The sequence below is a fragment of the Sinocyclocheilus grahami genome, unplaced genomic scaffold (genome assembly GCF_001515645.1).
Source record: "Sinocyclocheilus grahami isolate Dianchi unplaced genomic scaffold, SAMN03320097.WGS_v1.1 scaffold580.1, whole genome shotgun sequence".
Lineage (NCBI taxonomy): Eukaryota > Metazoa > Chordata > Actinopteri > Cypriniformes > Cyprinidae > Sinocyclocheilus > Sinocyclocheilus grahami.
Genome location: NW_015505759.1, coordinates 167727 through 186389, shown reverse-complemented (window position 1 = coordinate 186389; position 18663 = coordinate 167727). Strand labels below are relative to the sequence as shown.

The 18663-nt window shown below is 34.5% G+C and overlaps 1 protein-coding gene across 1 annotated transcript in view; it reads right to left on the bottom strand.

Annotated features, from left to right (window-relative positions):
- The window catches only part of LOC107556835 (GPI ethanolamine phosphate transferase 2-like), a 116442-nt gene that overhangs the window by 83880 nt on the left and 13899 nt on the right, over positions 1-18663 (bottom strand). The window lies entirely within an intron of this gene.

Genomic DNA, 18663 nt, shown 5'->3' with positions numbered 1-18663 from the left:
ACACACACACACACACACACACACACACACACACACACACAAACACACACACACACACACACACACACACACACAAAACAAGAAATAAAAATGTTTTAATATATTTATGTTTTATTATTACTCTAAATAAATATATTTATTAATAAATTGTTAATATTTATTTTATTATCTAAAATTATTTATTTAAAATTATGTATTAATATTTAAACATTTATTTAAATGTAACATTAGTACAGACATTTTAAAATTAAATTATACAGATGCACGATAAATACAAAAAAATAAAAAAATAGTCCATTAAAAATCTATAATATTATATATATCATCATCATTTTATTTGATAAAAATGATTAAATATATATATATATACAGTATATACATATATTTCCACAAAATAAATGGTTTTTGGTTATTTCACTCTGTTTAGACTATGATCATTTTAGACATGCAATAATTCGTAATTTTTATGAAGGATTCTTGTATTTTAAGAATTTATTTATTTATAAAAAATATATATATACATTATTTTTCAAATAAAATTACAATATAATATACAATATACATAACATTGTATAAAAATGTCAATTCATAATTAAACAATTCATAAATCAATCATTTATTTTAAAGAAATAAAACACCTTATAATATGTTTTATCATCTCATGAGTATTATTTGTGGTTATAGCTTTTAAGAGTATGCTGATTTATAATACACATTGAACACATTGCATCCAATTAACTTACAATGGATTATATTTCCCATAGATATAATGATTTATAAGTCTCATATCTTGCCATCGTTAACTTGTTACTTTACTTAAACCAGACAAAGACTACTTATAAATAACAACAACAATAATAATACAAATAAAACAGCCTTCTTAAATCAGATATCTGATCAGATGAATGTGTAATACGGCACATTTGATTTTATCTATATTTATTGTAATATCAGTAAGATAGTAAGATACTGTACAGATCTTAAAGGGTTAGTTCACCCAAAAATGAAAATTAGGCTGCGTTTTACTCACCCCCGAGGCATCCTAGGTGTATAAGAAGCCAAGAGGAGACTGGTTTTCCTTCGCTAAAGTAAGGAAACTTTGCTTCCTTTGATCCTGTAAACAAACGTTGGTTTTCACGAGACTCACCGGCGCATGCGCAGTGCTGACCTCATTCGTCAGCCGCCCGGAGCTGCTTCCATGTACAACTGTGAGCACAAGCTAGATTAAAGTGATTATTACATTTTGAATATGGATATTTTTCTTACAAAAATGCATCAATTCGCTACAGGAGGCCTTTGTTCACCCTCCCCGACCCCCTTTTTTTTTTTATGGATGGGCGCTTTTTATTTAACTTCTGTTGGACTGAAGCAATGCAACACCCGCTGACTGCAATGATAGAGCTTGAAAGATCAAAGACCATTTTAATATAACTCCGACTGGATTCGTCTGAAAGAAGAAAGTCATATACACCTAGGATGCCTCGGGGGTGAGTGTGCTGACCTCATTCGTCAGCCGCCCGGAGCTGCTTCCATGTACAACTGTGAGCACAAGCTAGATTAAAGTGATTATTACATTTTGAATATGGATATTTTTCTTACAAAAATGCATCAATTCGCTACAGGAGGCCTTTGTTCACCCTCCCCGACCCCCTTTTTTTTTTATGGATGGGCGCTTTTTATTTAACTTCTGTTGGACTGAAGCAATGCAACACCCACTGACTGCAATGATAGAGCTTGAAAGATCAAAGACCATTTTAATATAACTCCGACTGGATTCGTCTGAAAGAAGAAAGTCATATACACCTAGGATGCCTCGGGGGTGAGTAAAATGTAGCCTAATTTTCATTTTTGGGTGAACTAACCCTTTAAGTAAATAATGTCAAGATATGAGACTAATAACCCATTATAAATTAAGTGGATTTAATATGGTGTTTATTGCATGTTATAAATAATCATACTCACAAAGTTATAACCACAAATAAGTAAGTTTTATAATGTATTATAATTGTTGTTATGATTATTTATGAGATGAAACAACATATTATATGTTTTTTTTAATAATGCATTATGCATTCATTCAGTGGCAGTGCTAGGGCGGGCTTGATGGGGCTATAGCCCCGTCAGAAACTTGCTTAGCCCCGGCACAGCCCTCCCAAGGATTTCCTAATGATATTCCTGTTTTTAACTCCCAGTGTCACTTTCATTAACATTGAAAAATAAACATTAAAACCCTAAAAAAAAGTGCCTAATATGTGGCCTATAAACAATTGGCATTATGGGGAAGGGGTTAATTAGGCGCACTCAGTGTTTCCATGTCAAGGTTTTCCGCACAATTGGGCTATTTTGAAAATGCAGTCACAGGAAAAATTGCAGAGCCACTGGTTGCAGTTTTTTGGGCTACTTTTATAATGTACCGCGGCTGCCTAAAGTGTATCTATAGACAAATAAAAATTCAAATAGATCCTTTTACTAATGTGTATTATACTTGGAATACAAACATGGCAACATAAGAATGGAGAGGATGTCACATCACAACCTATTACGTGAGTTTCACCCAGAGCACAGCAGATGTTAAAGGAGACATATTATGCCCCTTTTTACAATATGTAATATAAGTCTCTGGTGTCCCCAGAATGTGTCTGTGAAATTTCAGCTCAAAATACTCCACAGATCATTTATTATATAATTTTGAAAATGCCTATTTTGAGTGGAAGCAGAAACACGCTGTTTTTTGGACCTGTCTCTTTAAATGCAAATGAGCTGCTGCTCCCCGCCCCTTTTCAAGAATAGAGCTGCACCTTAACAGCTCCTATCTGCTAAAAAACATCTGTTTTGGTTCAGAATATCATGTTTATCGCGCTGAAATCATGTGTTTTAAACCATATTAGTTTAAACTTATGATATACGGTTTTCTGAGTGCACACATCCGAAGCACACGGACAGAAAGTGGCTATCACAGCATGTGAGTACTAAACTAAGTTCTCATTCACACACAAGTTTACGTTAAAAACACACGAGTTACAAAAACAGTCGGTTATGTCTGTGAAGGTAAACAGCTGGGAAATAAATTGCATGTTTATTTTAGATCTGTGTGGCAGCAGAAATATACAGTAAATAAATCAATAAATCCACTGCTCTCTTGTCTCCTCTGAGGCTGGGACTGTAAATAGTGTTCTGTGCTCATTTGTGCAGCCAAAGACAGAAAAGTTAGCATGTTTTGCTCAAACTTTCACCATGGCATTACACCATTGTCGTTTGCAAAATCAAAATGACGGCACTATGGGTGTAAACTTACAGATTAAGGGGCGGTAATATTATAATGAGATCCCTTTGCCACGTCACCAAGGGAGCGAAATCAGATGCGCTCGTTTTTTCAGACGCTTGCAGAAAAAGGCTTACCAAAACAAAGTTACTGGGTTAATCTTTTTTCACGTTTCCTTGGTTGGTAGATGCACCGGGGACCTGATTATAGCACTTAAAACCTGGAAAAGTCAGATTTTTATGATATGTCACCTTTAAGGGTTTTACTCAGCACATATAAACATGACAAAAACCAGTCAAAGTATGTCGCTTATAAGTCTGCACGTTCTGCGTGTCTGTTTAAATGCCATAGTTTTCTCTACAAACTCAAACACATGTGAAGCTCATGGTGATTTCAGCGTTCGCCTCGCACTTTATGAACTTCATCTCCAGAGCCTCTCCGAAAGATCTTTTCACTGTATCTTATGACAAACGTGAAGAAATGTGAACAGAAATATATGAGCTACTATGATTTAATAATATGTACTTCTCAAAATAATAGGCTAATACTATTACTATTATTTGTAAGGAATATCATTCAACCCAAATATTTTTCATTCATGTTCTAATATCAAACACATTGTTTTGTCGTGCATCATCTTATTTGACAAAAATAAAAATTGTTGTAAATTAATTGTTATATTTTATTATATTATTATTAATTTCATGAGACATCATTTTTCATGATAAATGTGTATTAAATCATAAATCACAAAATAAATCAAATGGAAAACACATAATATAGGGAAAAAATAAAGTGAATTTCATGGGGCCCTAAATTAAACGTTGGCTTGAAAGAATGTGGGGGTAAAAAAGATGTTATGTTTACATGCATACTCAAAGCATTTCCTTCCATAATAATGGTAAATTAATATTGTGATAAATATTGCTATGATATGGGAAAAAAATAATGTCATAATATTTTAGCCCTTTTAATTTTATCTTGAAAAGTGCTGAAAATTAAAATGAAAGAAAGGGTAAAATAAAATAAATTAAAAAATAAAATACAGATTAAATAATTTAATATGCACATACTACATATAAACTTGTCTTGCTAAGATTTAAAACATAGGCCTAGAATTAATCAAATCAAAATGTTTATTTTAAAAGGCATTAATGGAATAAAGCAGCTGTCAGCTGTGATTGGACATGGCAACAATTGGGTTAGTTTTCATTCCTTTTGGGGGGGGTTTGAGTAAGCTTTCGGCTGGAAATTTTTCTGAGACCTGGCAACCCTGGGCATGCTGTACAGTGTGCATTAGCGTTCGATGGAGCGCTATTTAATATCAAGTAAAAGACCGTGAATTTCAGACACTTTGCAGAATAGCTCAGATGAGAACAATAACACAAGTCGACAGTCTCAGTCTGAAGTTCAGGATGGAGAGGAGTCTGTCGTCACACAGAACAGCAACTCTTAAAAAATAGCTTATGTGGAAATAGTTTTATGAACTTTCGGTACTTTATTGTAAAAAAAAAAAGAAAAAAGTAAATAGATGTGTAAAAATATATAAATAAAAAAAAAATAATAAAAGAGAAAAAATCCCTACTTTCTCTCTTTTCTTATGTGCATTCATAAATTGTATTAAAGGGGTTATATGAACGTCGTTCCGGCCGGGACACAGCATCACAGTATGGTAAGGGGCGTAACATTTCAGTCACACGCTTGAGGTATTCGGCCAATCACAACACACTGGATAGCTGGCCAATCAGAGCACACCTCGCTTTTCAGACTGATGAGCTTTGTAAAAATTGACGCGTTTCAGAAAGGCGGGGCATAGAGGAGAAACAATAATGTACAGTATGTGGAAAATAATGTTTTTTTAACCTTAAACCGCATAAACACATTTCATTACACCAAATACACCAAATATTGTTATTTTTAGCAACATCATATGACTCCTTTAATTTTTATGTTTTATATTTGGCAGTTGGCATTAGAAGTTATATTACTAATAACAGTGGCATATGAGACGTTTAATTCCACAGAAAAAAAGTAAAATGTGCCTTTTTTGAAGCTGCTGTATATAAAAAAAGGTGATAGATGAAGCTTCATTATTTACTCTCAATTTAATTAGTTTATTAGCCCCCCCCCCCCCCCCTGTTATAAAAATGGACTTAATAGAAAGTGTTACCAAAACTTTATTTATGGTAAAAAAAAAATAAAAAGGCATTGATTTCTGCAAAAATTCTGCACAGTAAATTTTCTTAATTTCTTGTCAGTTTTTCGCAGATCCTGCTGTATGGTTTATGTATATTTGTGCATCATGTGTGTTGGTGTATGTGCACAAGAAAAAGTGAGCGTGTGGGAGAGACGCTGGAATGCTCTTCTCTCCATTGAAGCAAATCCCTGAGGTTTTAGCGTTAAGCTGCGGGGACGTGTCTCTCGCTCTCTCTCTGTCATCAGGGACATGGGGACGATCAGCTCTGTTTCTCATCAAAGAGTCTCTCAGTGATTCCCTCAGTGGCACTCTGAAGCCGTACACACACTCTAAACAGCCATCCTTCACACACTCCTGGGCCCTGTACCGCGCGCTCCCAGCTGGCCGCTCGTCGCTCCAAACGTTCTCACTGCTGCTAACACTACACTAATGATGCTACGCTAACAATGAGTCCTCTGCTCGCAGCGGTTCAAATATTCATGAGCCCACTGAACGTATGCTAATGACTAGCCTTCCCTCCCACCCGAGTTAATGCACGCTAATGACAAGCACTGTGAATAAAGCCATCTGAAAACGCTGCCTCACTTGTGGCCTAATGTCCGCCAGCGGTGTGGTGAAATAATTGCGTGCATTGACAGGTGTGATTTTAAGTCACGGAAGCGGGAAAAAGCAAACCGTATATTAGCTCAGGAAATTCTTAATATGCTGGGATTGGCCAACCCATCACTGTCAATAAAAGCTAAACCATTCCTTGTGCAATTCATTATACATTAAAGGGATAGTACACCCCAAAATGAAAAATCTGTCATTATTTAATCAACCTCATGTTGTTCTAAATTTGTATGAATTTTTTCTTCAGTTGAACGTAAAAAGATATTGTGAAGAATGTTGGTAATCAAACAGCCACTGACTTCCATAGTATGGGGAAAAAAAATACTAAGGAAGTCAATAGGGACCAGAAACTGTTTGGTTATACAAATAACTATCCCTTTAAGACATCTAACATAAAAAAAATATATATAAATAGGCTAATGAAAACACTGCAAAAAAAATTGATAAAATATACAAATGAAACCTAAAAAATAAACAAATAATAAAAATAAATAAATATAAAAAGAATACGTTATAGCACATAAAATAAATACATGCATATTACCTTGGCTATACTTAAAATTGTACTTCATACAAATAAAATTATAATAGAAAATAAATAGGAAAAATCATTATTTAATTTATAATTTGATATTTTGTCACATATAACAGAATTTGGGCAAGAAAAAAAGTGCTTAATTGTCATGAAAATAAATGTACTAAAATCTTAAAAGAAAAAATAGGCTTTAATATTTAATATTAATATTATTTTTCAGATTTCTTATGAGTTTTCGTAACAAGTCGCATGAATAAAGCCATTTGAAAATACCACTTCACTTAATTCAAAGGGACAACAAGATTTTTTTTCTTATTGATAGATATTTAGAAACCTAATTCTAATAAATGTTTCAGAAAACAAGACTTAAAAACTAATTTTCCTTCTTTTTACTCTCTCTCTCTCTCTCTATATATATATATATATATAAAGTATATATGTATGTATGTAATGAAAAACAAGGCAAAAATACTAAATCTTCTTTTCTTATCAGAATTAAGTATTTTTAAAACTAGAAAAATGTGTCCATGGAGTAAGAAAAATAATCTTAATTGTTTTGAATTTAGAATGAAGGGCCCTATTTTAATGATCCAAGCGCATGGTCTAAAGCGCACGACGCAGGTGCACTTAGGGCATGTCCAAATCCCCTTTTTCTAGTTTAACAACGGGAAAAACGCCCAGTGTGCCTGGCGCATGGTCTAAAAGGGTTGTCCCTATTCTCTTAATGAGTAATGGGTGTGTTTTGGGCATAGGGTGCAATCAACCAATCAGTCTCTCGTCTCCCATTCCCTTTAAGAGCCAGTTGCGCTCGTGCCATGGCGGATTTGCCATTTACACGGCAGAATTTGCAAGCACAAAGACAGAGCACGTCTCCAGAGAGGAAACGGAGCTGCTCGTGCGCAAGCAAATAGGTAGCCTAATTCTGATACATGGAATGACTATCCATTATGACATGTAGGCATTTTTATATTTATGTAGGCTACACAATAATAATATTTTACATTGCAATCCTTTCATTTTTAATATTTGGCATGTTTGTGTGCTGCTGTGCATCCCTGTGTGTGTAATAAGCAGTGTTTTTGTTGATCAATGGCGCAGTCTATTTCAGTTGCCTCAAAATAGCAACGCCCCAGCAATGTGCCTGAACATACCTCGTTTTCAGACCAGCATGCACATATGCATTTGCTATTTAAACAACGTGGCGCAGGACTAGAAAATGACAAGTGCGTCAGGCTGAAACTAGCGAAAAACACTTGCGTCACGCCTGGCGCCGCATTGCATTGGGTGTATGATAAGGCCCGAAGTCTTTCATTCTTTTTTTCTTGCATTAAACATAAACTGGACTGGTCTAAAATAACAAAGAAAAATTTTTGCACTGCATCACAGGAAAACACTTTGACTATTCCTACAGTAGATGGCCAAATCAAACCAGAATTTCACCTCAATAATGGTACGAGGACGGCCACCTATAAAGGGCCACGGGGGTGTCCTGTCCGCCAATGCCTGTTAGCATTGGCAGTTTTAGGGCACTCGTTTTCCGGCGGCGAGCCCGAAATAAACTGGGATCACATTGAGATGCAGTAATGGAGACGGATGAGTCTCAGACTGTAACACAGTGTTCATATCGCAGGGTTAATGATAAAGAACAGCCAACAAAGCAAGGTAAATAGATACCTTGTAAGAATATAAAGCATTTTTTCTTTCCCTCCTTTATAACGTGATTTACTGTTATCCTCTAGATGCCCGCGTCTAACCATAAAAATACATTGAAAATAGAGCATTTCCCCTTGTGATTTCATGTAGAAGGCTTAAAGCAGAACAAAACTAATAAAGAAAGGCAACATTAAAGGAGCTTTGAAAAATAATTCCACATGAAGCAACCACTGGGAGTTCTTTTAAAATGTTGAGAGTTTCAGACTCCATTGCGGGAACGAGAGCAATAAAGCAATCTCAGTGATTTGTTGGGCGCTTAGAGACCGACGTGGCTGAATCAAACACAGTGTTAATGTACGAACTGACTATTATGTGAAAGCGCAAATGGGATTTCTGACTTCAGGAAAGAGTGGTTTGGTTTGAGACGAGGAGCGTGCTGCAGAGAAAAATGAATAAAAAATGAAAATGGAAAAAGGTAAAAGAATGAAAGATGCCCCCTGCTATTTTAATAGATGCGGGCGGCTTTCCAACAAACCTTGAGTAATTACAGACGCCTTAAATTAATAGTTCAGATAAAGTGAGTCATTATTTACTCACCCTCATGTCGTTCTGAACCCTACAACTTTCTTTCTTCTGTGGAACTACACCTTCTTCAATATCGATAGAAAAAATGTTAGGATATAGCACACGATATAGGCACGTGCTATGAGTGACGCAGACAGCACACACAAACACATGCTGAAATGAGTGCTGCATGTGCCTGTCTGTCATGAGGAGATTGTGAATAAAGAATGAATATTAGTCGAATTTAAAATAAACATTTGCATTTGAATGTTAGGAGTGCGTCAGGGAGCGTCATCAGTGGCGCACGAGATGCGGTGATAATGATGTAAGTGACATTGTTGCATTTTAATGCTTTGTTAGTCTAGCCCACGAGACGTGCCGCTGCTGCGGTATTCATTCAAAATATCAGAGAAATATAGAAGCTCAATGCGGAGAAGATCTTGATTGGGTTAAAACCGAAACCAAGCCATTCACACAGAACGCATATTCAGAGCATTTTTTAGACGGACAAATATGACTGCTGCACTCGTTAAACACACAAGATATTCCTTTTACTGCGTCTTATATGTTTTTAAATGCAGTCTGTGTGAATGGCGCTTCGGCTCTTTGGATTAAGCAATGCATAAATACATGATGCTGTTTTGTTCATAAATGTTTATGCAATTTACGAAATTATATTAGATTTTTATGAGTTAATTTAGACGTAATGCACGCTTTTATAGAGTTACTTCCTTGCGTTGACAATTTAAATGCGCTGCATTATTTTGCTCATTGTGCCCTCGGGAGACAATTAGACCTATACAATAAATTTATTTAATTTTGCATATGAAACATTAGAAATGAGATATGTTTAATTTTTATTGTGTTTGATTGTTAAAACAAAACATATTTGTTGTTTGTCTCAAGTGTTAATTATAAACAGTGGTTCAATAAAAAAAATAAAAATTCTATTGCTTTTTGTTTTAAAAAAGGTTATAAAAAATGTCAATAATTATCGATACCGAACGATATGAAACATTATATCATTGATACATTTTTTAGCTATATCGCCCAGCCCTATGTGGAACACAACAAAAGAAACTCTGAATTCTAATCTTTTTCTATGCTTTCCTCTTTAAATATCATGTACATATGATATGGGCATATTCAAATTTGGCATGTCAAAATGCAATACAGTACAATACAGGTTTGATGTCAAAGACCAATTGATTTGATTTTTGTTTTGAAAACTCAGGTGGCGGCAATTTTCAGTAAATTTTCAGTCATATGAGAACTTCAACTCATGAGCCGCAGGGTTCTTATTGTCAAAACTGTTTTCATAAAGTAATGAAATTAAATAAACAAAATATTCAATGAAAAATTAAAATTAAAATAAGAAATGTTGCCTTGGCAACTAACTGAAATAAATAAAAATAACTTAAAATGAAGTACTAAAATTTTAAATGTTTAAACTGAAAAACTAAAAACTACTAAAAGTAAAACTGAAATGAAAATAAAATAAATTAAGGCTATATAGAAATATTAAAAACTAGCTAATAAAAATTTCAAAAGCACATACTAAAATTACTAAAACAAATTGAAATGCAAATGAAAACTTAAAAACAATAGTTTATTCAGAATATTAATAAATAAATACTATAATAGTATTTGTATATTATTAAAATAACACTAACAAGTCGTTGGGACCACGCTTATGGTGATTTTTTTGTCCTCCTCATTACCTATGTATGAAAGCCTTAGGATTTAAAAACTATACATGTCGTTCCACATCGGTATGAGTGTCTTTACTGTGAGCCTCTGGAAAAGAGCAGCATGAATGTCCATAAATGTCTCCTTTTGAAGAAACAAGCTCATATGGATGTGGAACGATATGTACATGTTTAAATCCTGATGCTTTCATACAAAGATAATGAATTTCAGACAAGGAGAGTGGAAAGAAGAAAAAACAAGAACAACAAAAGAAAGAACAAGTAAAAAAGACTGAATAAGACAGTGAGAGTGCGAAATAACAGAGAGGGGATGCAGGGAATAGGTTCAGAAAAAACACCTCATTTACTCACACTCATGTTCCAAACCCAAATGTTCCTTCATCCATGAAACACAAAAAGAGAGATTTGGAAGAAAGTTCATGGTGCTCTTCTCAATAGAATATAAACTATATATATTTTTTAAATCATGTAATAATCTAAATTAATGCTGATTTACAAATATATCCTATTGTTAATTGTTAATTTATGTTCTGCAATAATAATATATCTTAATGTACATAATATCTTAATCCCACTCAAAATGTATATATGTAAAAAATCTTCTAATTAATAATATTAATAATATTGGCTATTAGTATTGATATTAACTACTAATATTAACTACTTAGGTGAACAAGGGTTGTATAGACATCAATTTTAGTGACATGCAGAAGTCCTGTCCTTGAGCTAGGAACTTTGCCCATGATGCTCTGGGGCACAGTTATCATTTAAAGACAAAACTGCACCTCAAAGAGACTGTATAGAGAGTATTTTAAGCCGCTCTCGACTAAAAGGATCTGAGATAGAACAAGTAGCCAGATGAGGTAGCACAGGTCACGGCAAGTGCTCAATAATTTAAATAACTGACTTTCAATGGCATCAATTAATATACAATTTAAACAGAGCAAAACGTCCAAGGTCTCTGCAATGCAGCAGTACTCATTACAGGAAGACGCGCTCGCTCAGGATATGAATTGTAAAATTATCTAACAGCAAACATGACCACTTCCTCTATGGATACTGAGGATACATGGATATAATTGCATTGGATATAATTACATGCAAATGAGAGATTTACAGAGTAGACACAAGAAACCAGTGTGGGTGAATGTATAAAAGTGTGGCCCAATTTACAGTCTCAAATCTCGTCTTCACAGGAGGGATATGAACTTGGAAAATGAGGACAGGAAATTAAAATATCTTAATGTACATAATATCTTAATCCCACTCAAAATATATATATGTAAAAAATCTTCTAATTAATAATATTAATAATATTGGCTATTAGTATTGATATTAACTACTAATATTAACTACTTAGGTGAACAAGGGTTGTATAGGCATCAATTTTAGTGACATGCAGAAGTCCTGTCCTTGAGCTAGGAACTTTGCCCATGATGCTCTGGGGCACAGTTATCATTTAAAGACAAAACTGCACCTCAAAGAGACTGTATAGAGAGTATTTTAAGCCGCTCTCGACTAAAAGGATCTGAGATAGAACAAGTAGCCAGATGAGGTAGCACAGGTCACGGCAAGCACTCAATAATTTAAATAACTGACTTTCAATGGCATCAATTAATATACAATTTAAACAGAGCAAAACGTCCAAGGTCTCTGCAATGCAGCAGTACTCATTACAGGAAGACGCGCTCGCTCAGGATATGAATTGTAAAATCATCTAACAGCAAACATGACCACTTCCTCTATGGATACTGAGGATACATGGATATAATTGCATTGGATATAATTACATGCAAATGAGAGATTTACAGAGTAGACACAAGAAACCAGTGTGGGTGAATGTATAAAAGTGTGGCCCAATTTACAGTCTCAAATCTCGTCTTCACAGGAGGGATATGAACTTGGAAAATGAGGACAGGAAATTAAAGCGTACCATTATATTCAAATTCTCCACAGTGTTGTAATTTCTACAACATGCATCGGGAATAACAGGATATAATCTAAACTCCCGCTTCAGGTGAGCAACCTCAGTACAAAGACGCCGAACGCAGCGCTAGGTCCCGTGGCCCCGTACTGCCCCGAAGAGCAGGAGTGAATAGAGCGCACGCCAGCAACTGAAGACACAATCTTCTATTGTGCCGAGGCTGAAATCGACGACTTCCTTTATGGGATTCGGCCGCATTGACACAAAGGGATGGAAAGATTGTTCTGTTGGAGGAAAAATGAATCGATGTGTTCATTGCCAATGCTGTCCAGGGAACATGAGAATAGATGAGGAGAGAGAAGAAATTATGTAGTAAGACGGGATAAAACCACAGCAAACTGGTACAAACCCAATCTCTACGACATGTTTTAAGAGAGGAAAAACACAACAGATCTTTAATCTGTGGTTTATTTGTAAAATGCATATTTTATTATTAGTAGTAGTAGAAGTAATAATAATAATAATAATAATAATTCAGTATAATAATAATAATAATATAAATATTATATATTTATATTAAAATACATTCGGTAAATTATACATGTTATTATTAATTTTACTTTCAATTATTATTATTACTATTATTATTATTAATAACAATAATAGTAAGTATTATTATTGTTGTTATTCCATAATAATGAAATATACATTTTGTACTATTATAATGACTGTAATATAACATTTAATAATAATTATTATTATTATTATGATTATTAACATCATATTGTTGCTATTAAATTATGTAGTATATTATTATTATTATGATTATTATTATTGCATTAAAATATAATATACATTTTGTAATAATATAATTAATAATTTCATCATTTAAAATACAGTTAAAGTCACATTTATAATAAAAATTTATATTTACATGATTTATTATTATTATTATTAATATTAAAATGTTTAATTTATTTAACATTTTAAATTATATCATAAAAACGGATACATTATTATACATTTAAAACTTGAAATGCTACAATTGTACATAAAAAATAAAATTAACTAAATTAATAGCAAGAGAGAGATGGAAATGTGTGAGAAATCTCATTATAGTTTTCATGGTTTCTATGCGAGGGCCGTCAGCTCAGTCCACAAATGAAAAATACAAACATCTCATTACAACACAAGAGATACAAACAGGAAGTCACAGGATGAACATGTTAAATCGAATCTCGTCTGTCCAACAGCATCACAGCTCTGTGTAATTGCAGATGAGATTGTCAAACAGTAAGACTCTGTATGATTCAACAGCTTTGAAACACCTCAGTGTGTCTAATGAGTAATGTCTGAATAATCACTGACGCTTGTGACAGCAGAGGGGCTTTTAGAGACCCTCAGAGCCTCTATGCCATGACAACAAGAACATATCAAAGTGAAGCTAATGTACCTCAGCGACAAATGACGCACATACATATAGCAGATGCTGAATGCTAGATCCCCCTAAGCCCAGACACGGGACAAGTTCTTGAGGACGGAGGCTCAGTGGGGTCGGGAGTAGCCTGAACACCTTTTAACTAACCCTCCATCTCTTCTGTCTTCTATTCAGAGAGATTGATCTGCTGCCCCAAGAACAAATCGCAGAAGGAAGAAAGGCTTTAGTTGCAGTTTTCCCCCTCACCTTATTGAGAAATAAAGAGAATTAAGTTCTGTTACATTTTAAAATATATTCAAATTAAAAAGTTATTTTATATTTTAATAATATTTCACAATATTACGGTTTACCGTATTTTTGATCAAATAAAGACTTCCTTCAAAAACATTCAAAAATGTTCTTCTAAAATTCACATTTTTATCAGGCTCCTATATTTAGGTTCAGTAATTTTACTTTAATGGCAATGTATAGGTTCTTTTCTATACTATTAAAGTGAAAAAACTGAACATAAATATATGAGCCTGATAAAAATTGTCATTTTAGATGAAAATTTCAGACGGCACTCTTCATATATATACAGTGGGGCAAAAAAGTATTTAGTCAGCCACCAATTGTGCAAGTTCTCCCACTTAAAAAGATGTGAATGCAGTTTAACTGAATGAACAGAAAAAAAACTTGTCATTATTTCCTCGGTCCTTCTAAAACCATATGAATTTCATCTTTATAATACAAAAGTAGTAATTTTTAAAGAATTACACACTTCTCCACACAAGCAGCCCAGATAATTTGCATCCAAGTCTTCTAAGGTCATGCAATAGTTTTGTGGAACAGACCAAAATAAGTCTCTAGACATCTTGAAATCTGCTTTAGTTAATAATGAAGTAGAAATGTGCAATTTCTAAAAGAATCATTCTTTTAAGTCAGATCTAATCTAGTTCACAAAACTGATCTGAATGCTTTGCTCACAAATTAGAGTGATTAGGAGTGAATCTTGTAAGCTTCAGTCCATATTCACTGTACAGTAATTGCGTGAAAAGTCGTTTTCACTGGTACTTTACTGAAACTTTGCGGAGTGTATGTGGCCTTTATGGCACGAGGACAGGTCAAAGATGCAGATATGACATTATTCAACACCATCTGCTCTTCCTGGAAGCCTAAAAGTTCATCTCAAGACAAAAGTGCAGCTGTCAAAATCACTGCTGTAACTATTGGTGGTGGATCTAAAGGCCACACTAATGCTGATTTTATCATGATCTTTTGCCATTCTGATATTAAACATGACACTATCTAAGTGGTCATGGAGGCAGCAGTAGAGCTAATATGACTACAGTGAACAGAATCTGTGTTGCATGTACCATAGCCACAGTTTATGCACAAGTAGACACTCTATACAACACACAATCAGTGAGTGTGACTCCTGAAAGGACAGAAAGCACCTCCGAGGCCCTTGGAGGATGAACAGCTCTCATGGCCTGTTTCTCCTGCTTCTACATGGATGAAAAATGACCACCCACGTATGTGGAGCAGATCGAAAGAAAACGTGCTGGTTAAAAGAAGACCAGAGGAGAAGAACTGACCCACTGATCTCAGGGGAGGGAGACCTGCATTGTGTTTCACAGGTAATGAGAGATAAAGGGAAGACAGAAAGAGAAGTGCGAATAAGAGAACACAAGAATGTGTGGCAGCAATGCAATACAATGATGACTGAGAGAAGAACAAATAGACATTCCTCAAAAGCCTGATGATCATATTTGATACTCACATTTGAGCATGATTTTTCTAAAAAATAATGTATGTATAATCAAGTAAACCTAAATAGCGTTAGTCCATCTTGGACTTGGACTCAGTGTTCATTTTGAACATTACAATATAAACATAACCAAAAATTATTCTTGGAAATTCAACAAAACCTCAGCAACAGTAAATGACTTCACCTGGTGGAACATGGTGAACAACAATGTTCAGAATATCACAGAAGCCCAAATATTTCATTTTTATAAAAACACATGTACATGATCAACGAACATTATATTTAGAGAAACACTCACATCCTGGCCCTCAATCACCGGGACATCATTACTGTCAAGCAGATGTTTATTTATTTAGGACCATAGGGTCTGGTCAAATTCCAATAGGAAACACTGATTTGTGCTCTATCATATAAATCATTTTTTGTACAACGGCATCCGTCAGCGGTACAAAACATCCGACTCGATACGGCCCTCCAGGGAATCCCTCAAAATCTGACATTAAATTCGTTTCACATGTTAATTTCCTTCTCTTCCCTCTGTTACATTGAAACAATCCCACATGGAGCATAATTCAAACGGATATCAGAGAGGAATCAATTTCCTATTGAACTACGGTACAGAAACTCTGTTTTGAGGCAAGAAAACCTGATAGCAGGAAACTGTAATCCCAGACATCATTTCACACTGTAGTCGAGCTTCTGAAATGAACAAGACAACATTATTCAAAAGCACCTCTGATGGTTCCTCCAACTTGTGGAGGGACCTTGAAAATGTACATGCCAGCCCAAAACACCCAATTTTGGCCATTGTTGGTGTGGTGGCAAATAGGAAGTGCAGTTCGAAACCATGGCAACAGACTTTTAATCATCCTCAGCTGTAAAGGCAAGACTCCGATCACTATCAGATAACAAGAATAAAAAGTTGAGGCTTGTGTAATATGTATTATATATATATATATATGTGTATATATATATATATATATATATATATTATATATATAGTTTTTTATTCTAATAAAAAATTTTACAACTTTAACAAAAATTTTAATTAAAACAGAAAATATTTAAAAAATCTAATTCAAAACATTAAGAAAATAGTAATATATTAATGATACTAAAAACACTGCATGAAACTGACATCAATATGAATAAATACTATATATATATATATATATATATATACACACACATACGTGTGTGTATTTTTGTGACATATGAGGACACACATTTGTATAATGACATGGGTATGACAGGTATTACAAGGAGAAGGTGACTTATGAGGACATTACCCCATGTCCCCATTTTTCAAAACGCTTATAAATCATACAGAGTGAGTTTTTTTGAGAAAGTAAAAATGCACAAAGTTTCCTGTAAGGGGTAGGTTTAGGGGTAGAGTCGGTGTAGGGCGATAGAAAATACAGTTTGTACAGTATAAAAACCATTACACCTATGGAATGTCCCCACAATTCACAAAAAAACAAACCTGTTGTGTGTGTGTGTTAAACAGTAAGTCTATAATTTATTATTATTGAATTATTATTTACGTTGCGCTTTAAACTGTAAAATAACAAAAAGGTGACATCACTATTACTATTACAAAGTTTGTATAAATTCTCTTTTTTTGTAAGTTTTTATTTACCTGTTATCACAGTACACTGAGCTATTTTGTCTCGAGTAACGTGATTTTTCATGATACGACCCCTTTAAAATAACTCCAGTTGTTCTTATTTGTTCTTGCTTGTAGATGTTAACTGACGCACCATTTTATCATGTCCTAAAATTCATTGTTACTCAAGGCAACGCTCTGAACAACCTACATTAACGGCTCCTATAAGATCTCTGATAAAGGGCTGTGATGATTAATGAGTGTTGGATGTGTCATACTGCAGGGAGCTCCGGTGCTCCTCTGGTCCTGTAGGGAGTTAAACTCTCTCACCTGCAGAGGGAACAGATTTCACATGCAGATATTATAATGGGCAGCAGGCCTGCAGGGTGCTAAAGTAGGACGCAGCTGGTTATACAGGTGTCACCAATCAAGAGGCATGTTTAGACCACGTGGCAGACAAAAAAAGTGGATGCATTTCTGTTAGAGACGTTATTGATAGTGTTGCGTTCCTCGTTTTCACTGAAATTCATTCATTTATTTTGGTGGAAAAATGCAGGGAAACTTACCACAGGGACATTTGGTGCTTGGCAAGTGTTAATTTTAGGCCCTTCATTAAAAGAAGTATTCAAAATGTGTAATTTAACTTACAATCTGCAAAGGACCTCACCTTACAAATGGTTGTTGAAAGCAAAAATGCTATGAAATGCATCATATTTTGTAAGAAAGTGTGACATGCTCAAGCAAAACAGGCACTATTTTTGGAATAAGCAACACAAAATCAGTAAGAAACGAGCATTGAATTTCATTCAGTAGATATGACACAAAAGCGGTGTAATTACATTTAAAACAAGTTTAATTTGTTTGTACGTAATGCAAACTTTAAGAGCAACAGAATGATCTGCCTAACGGATGCTGTGGGCTGCATGAACAGCCTAGCGCTAATTCTGCAAATCAGACAGCAAATCAGTCAGGGCCAATGTCACATAGCGAAATAGCGCAAGGTGCATAATTACATAATTACGTAATTACCCAGAGCGGAGTCGCTGACAGAAAGTAAACTTCCTGAAGAGAGATACAGAAGAGGAGAATTTTGTCGTTTTCGACAAAATTAAGCATTTTTATATTCACCGTTGTCACAGTGATGCTTTAGGCCTAATTATTGAACTATGAGGACGGAAATGAGAGTAACTGATGTGTCTGGAAAGTTGTTAAGCACTCATATAAATGTTTCCATGGCAACTATAAGATTTATAATGTGAACGCCTCACTGTTTGCCACACTCCTACAGTACAATCCAGCGTGAAACATCACTGAGCTAAACATCATCTGTTAATCTGCACAAAAAACAGAGCAATAGAAAGTCAGAGAGAGAGAGATAGCTATAGATACCTATAACAACCCTGGTTGAAACCA